We start from the raw sequence: 6,000 nt of genomic DNA, 5'->3' as shown, positions 1-6,000 counted from the left end.
AGAAACAATTTGAAAAAAGTAACTTTTGAAATGATAGTGGTTATGGAGTGGTCAAAATATAAATTGTTTTATTAAACATAAGCGTACAATATACATCATATAATACATTGTGTTTTCTCTATTAAAATTTATTTTGAACTTCTAGTAATTATATGTTGTTGTTTTCTATTCAAATATATTTCATTTTAACTTATTTTCGTGCTTATATCCAATTAAGGTTCAAGCACGCTGTCCTGGGCACACCTTAGCTATCTGGCTTATCTGTCTAGGTCAGTGGATTATTTATTAGTCGTTAGTGAGAGAAAATAGGATGTAGTGGACCCACTGGGTCGTTAAATATCGTTCTGGGTAGGAGCCGGTAACGGTTTGCGAACCAAGTACCTACCAGCCTTATGTCCGACAGCTTAACCACGACACTACCGAGGCCGGTCAGGTCATAGGGCTTTACGTGCACATTCACAGCAAGCTGTTGTAGCGCACGCCTGTCATGGGCACAAGAGCCGGCCTCGGCCGGCTGCTCCGTCCAGAATAGGAAAGGTGGGGGAGGGAAAGAGGAGGGACCGCCAGCACTGGCAGGTGCAAGGGAGCACCAGCAGCCCGACCATGGTCGGTAACAGGCGGGTGTAACAGCCCAGTGGTAAAACGCTCGCTTGATGCGCGGTCCTATCTGCGATCGATCCCCGTCGGTGGCCCGTTGGGCTATTTCTCGTTCCAGCCAGTGTACCACGACTGGTATACCAAAGGCTGTGGCATGTGTTATCCTGTTTGTGGGATGATGCATATAAAAGATCTCTTGTTACTAACAGAAAAAAAAATGTAGTGGGGTGGGGGGTAGGGTGGCACAATCCCCCCCCCCCCCCCCACACACACACACACTTGAAGGGCGTGTCTGACACGGCTATTTTGACAGTGTATTGGGATGGGCAGGGGTAGGGGCAGTGATACCATAAAGACTTCTACCGAAAAAGCAGCAAAGGATCTTTTGTATACACTTTCCTGTAAGCAGAACAGTACATACCATGGATAATGATAGCTGGTATGTCCTCTAGCGTTACTCTATAACATATGACGTATAATAAAATAACGCCAGAGGACACTCAGCTAGGATGATGAATGAAAGTATATCAGTATCTAAAAATACAGTGCGGTAATAATAATAATAATGATAATAATAATATTAAGTCGTCTGCAACGCCCCTGCGCGTGCTGTAACCTCACCGTGGTGCAGGGGTGTAACATTCTCTTTGAGAATGGCCAATACAGCACAAATAAATTTAAAGTAAAAGTCAGTATCAATCTGTGATATTTGTGTTTTTGCACGGTTCTTTACGCTGTGTTTTTGTTTAAATCTTGAATTTTTATATTGATGTTGATCATCACTTTATTTGCATTACCATAGTTTGACACCTAATAGCCGATGTATTTTTCGTGCTGGGGTGTCGTTAAACATTCATTCATTCATTCATTCATTCGTCTGCAACGAAATACCAAGCGATGGCCGACAAAATGTAGTTAACTACACGCCAGACACTTCACCGGGACATGCTCTAGAGCTGTCAACGAAATGACACGATTCCCTCGACTGTCTGCATGCTTGACACGAAAATACTTACGGTCAGTTCTAAATCACACGTATTACACATTCTGTGAACTTTAAGTGACCCATGACTAAAATATATTATAATGTCTTGAGGCAAAAGCTCGTCTATACAGATTTAACATATAACATTTAGTAAAATATCTTAAAATATCAGTGAAATAAAAGTGTTATCAGTCACTCGGTGACGATGACACATTTTAGAGTGAAAATTTCACTATTTCACTCTAAAATGTGTTATTGTCACTGTAGAAAATGTTATCTTCACTGTAAGCCACAACTATTTTGCTGGTGCATTATAAAAAATAAAGATAAATTGCTAAAAGTTAATAAACGAAAATTTCATGCTTTTTGTCAAATATGATTTATGTCTCATCGAATGAAGTTTGCAATCATATCTTCACTCGATGAGATATAAATCATATTTGACCAAAAAAAAAACCCCATGAAATATCCTCTATATATGATACAGTGTCAATTCTGACATCTCTATGCGTTTGCGCGAGTGTATAGTGTGTGTGTGTGTGTGTGTGTGTGTGTGTAACTGTGTAACTGTATCTAAGCATGCGTATGCAACAGAGAGAACGGGGGGGGGGGGGGGGGGTGCTACACACAAACATACGTGCTCGCACACACACAATCAAATGTTGGCATTAACGTTAATTGTTCGTTTTGTTTAACAACACTACTAGAGCACATTGATTTATTAATCATCAGCTATTGGATGTCAAACATTTGATAATCTTGACATATATAGTATTTAGTGATTTCCCTAAAATTTGGCAAAGCATGGTAGACCAAACACTTTAGGGGTATTTTCACCATTTTCGGGGCACTCGATTTTCATTAAAAATTCACAAAAATTTATTGAAATAAACATTAATGTAATTTATGTGCTTGCTTTAATAAATGAATGGCAAAAGATATAAAAGGCATATTTTATTAATTAATAATTAATTTTGGGGTGTTTTATAAAGGCAATTTTAGAATTAATTAGTGAAAAAGGCTTGTTTAATCTCAGGGCAGCATGGTGCTGATTAAGGCAAGATGGTGCTAGACTAATGAGGCATGGTGCTGCACCATGCTAAAACAAGCTAGGGAAAACACTAGTATTAGAGAGAAAACCCGCTACAGTTTTCCATTAGAAGTAAGAGATCCTTTGATATGTCAGTCTAGGCGCACTGGTCAAAGCGAGAATTAACGTTTTCACCTTCCTGTGGATCTAAGCGTGCCGTGCATTCTATTTTTCTTTTTCCTTCTTCCGTTTATTCCTGAATAGACCGTCATCGTGGCCACATTATTTTAATCTAGTCACATGCAATACTCTGAAAACCCATACATTTTATTATACATGTATCAAAGTTGTGACCTTTTTTTCTTGTGATTTATTTCCTATACTAAATTGTGACTTTTTCCCAGCCACCGATACTATATATATATATATATATATATATATATATATATATATATATATCCAAGACAACACACGTTGGCCATAACTGGAAATAAGGACGAAAATAAAGTTTAACTGAAAACTCAAATGTAGCAAGTTATTTACTATGTATTCATATATGTAGCATGACATGCATATACATTGTATACATTATGTACAGCTTAACGTGTTCAACGCACACAGCTGAATTTAATCGATGTCATCATGTCATGAACACGAAACGTAGGCCTACGCGTGGTCATCCATCCTTGTCAAAAAATCTGTCAGAATAAATTAAGCGCTCTATTTCATGTGTTGTACTACTGGACATAAAAAATATAATGCGCTGTTTAGCTCACAGAAATATAATCATACAGTATATACAGACACGTCCTACAGTGCCGAGCTCAGGTCTGCGGAATATACTGATTATATATATATATATATATATATATATATATATATATATATATATATATATATATATATATACGTGTTAGCTGTAGAGTAACCTCTGACTGAGAGAGCTATCATAACCGTACAAATGTTCGTCTACAGTTCGAACGGCAGAATACTCAGGCTAATGGAATTGTATTTCAAATTTAAGTCATTCACGAGCATAGGAAGGTGCCAAAAGGTGTGTGTGTGTGGGGGGGGGGGGGGGGGGGGGGTACTTTTATACTTACACACTTTTACACTATTATAAAGCAAATATAAAGTATAATATCTGAAAAGTGGGGGCGCCTGCCCCCCCCCCCCCCCCCCCCCCCGCTTCCTACGCCAGTGTAATACTGCATGGTAGCGAAGTAATGTCTGTATTTCATGCAAAGTTGAATGACAGTAATGTCGAATTGACTGCCAGCAACAAGGTCAGCTTACGATTGGGATAAACAGAAAGAAGGAAACAGGAGGAAAAAAGGAACCAGGCAAAACAGAAACAAAATCGGGTAGGAAAAAAGGAAACGAATAAATCAATGAATGAATGGAAAAAAAGGAAACAGAAAAAAGTAACGGAAAGAAAGAAACAGGGTTAGGGTTAGGGTTAGTGAGTTAGGGTTAGGGTTAGTGGGTTAGGGTTAGGGTTAGTATATATTAATAATAAAAAAGTTAGTATAAATGAGTATATGGGGTGTTTCTTTGTTTCCGTTACTTTTTTTCCTGTTTCCTTTTCTCCGCTTTTTGTTTTTTTTTTCCTGTTTTTTTTCTTCTTTTTTTCTGTTTCCTTCTCTCCTGCATTCGTGGATTGATGGTTTTGGTTGCAATCGCTATTTGCTGTGATCCCTTATTTTTTATTATTAATACACGTGTTACTAAATATTTCACATTTTATCAACTGCTGCACTCCATGAAACTAGCTCAGAAGTAGCACTCTGATTAATATATTATCGGGAAGGTAGGCCTACACTATTTCAACTACAACTAAGAAAGACACTCTTCCACCCTCACCCACACCGCCACCCTTATCGAACATACGTGCCTAAGTCAGTGTCACTAACAGAAGTTTATAAGTTCATGATAATGCAGGGCCGTAGCTTCTTAACCGTTTTAAAAGGAGTTTTAGACTATTAACTACTCAGTTGCCCCCCCCCCCCCCCCCCCGCCAACAAAAAATCCTAGCTACGGCCCTGTGATGTGACGTCTACTTATAATGCTTGGATTATCTTGTGCTATCAGTTGCAGTACCGCGTGTTGTTCCTCCATGGATGAACAAATCACCCTTAATCCAGCGTGTAGCAAATTAATACAATGAGCCGAATTTACGAAGCCAGTTTTTTTGTTTTGTTTACACGCAGGTTGTAAATGCATACAATTACAGGCCTTGCAGGCGTGTAACTGCAAGACTAAAAGTCTGTAGATGTGACCCAATACATTTATATCCGTTGTGTGGGACTCTTGATCTGAATGCTCTTTGTCGGCTTGGTGTTTTGAGAAAATACTGTCATATTATATAATCATTGCATGTTAATGTAGCATAGTCGTCGGAAGATGGCAGCAACTGGGGGGGGGGGGGGGACGCACTTATTAAATGCGAGTTCATATTGTGCCCCCCTCCCCCCCCCCCCCCCCCCCCCCCCCCCCCCCGTTTCAGACGCTTATGTGTACTTTTGAACACGGGAAGTACCTTTTTAAAACATTGCAAACCTCCCTGAATACTGCAGGGAATTTTTTTAAAACGTTGCAACCCCTCCTTGGGAAAAATTCTGCATCCGCCCAGTAATCTGTGTTAAAATCTGAATGAAAGAAAGAAAGAAATGTTTTATTTAACGACGCACTCAACACATTTTATTTACGGTTATATCGCGTCAGACATATGGTTAAGGACCACACAGATTTTGAGAGGAAACCCGCTGTCGCCACTACATGGGCTACTCGTTCCGATCAGCAGCAAGGGATCTTTTATTTGCGCCTAGTACACCTAGTACACCTTTCGGTTCCCACTCCTACACTTGGTACGATAATAACAAACCCAGATTTCAAGGGTGGACCCAGGAGCTAGTTTAGGTAGAGGACCCAGGGCCGTACCCTGATCAAAATCCGGAGGAGGGGGGGGGGGGGCATTACTTGTTTTATAAACAAATGAAACACTGTACAAATTAAACCCTGAGATGTGTATGCTATTTTCTGGAGTAAAAAAAACCCAAACAAAAGTAAGATTCTCGGGGGGGGGGGGGGGGGGGGGAGGGTACGGCCCTGGGACAATTGACACAATAGGCACATTGACCAACTTCTGGAAATGATGACACTTTAATAAAAGTTTGGATTTCGTGGAAAGACAAAGAGGCACTTGAATTTGTTTGGGGGCGGGGGAGGGGGGATATGCCCCCTGGATCCGCCCATGTATTTCTAACCCGAATACATTTGCATTTCACTACTTTCCTTAAAATAAAAGTTTCAGTTGGTGATACATGATTATATGAATGATTATATCACTTATCCGCCCCACTAGTAATTATTATACCTTCAACTAGTG

Source organism: Gigantopelta aegis, chromosome 6 (genome assembly GCF_016097555.1).
Source record: "Gigantopelta aegis isolate Gae_Host chromosome 6, Gae_host_genome, whole genome shotgun sequence".
Lineage (NCBI taxonomy): Eukaryota > Metazoa > Mollusca > Gastropoda > Neomphalida > Peltospiridae > Gigantopelta > Gigantopelta aegis.
The sequence above is the reverse complement of the archived record's forward strand: the minus strand, read 5'-3'. Positions refer to the sequence as shown.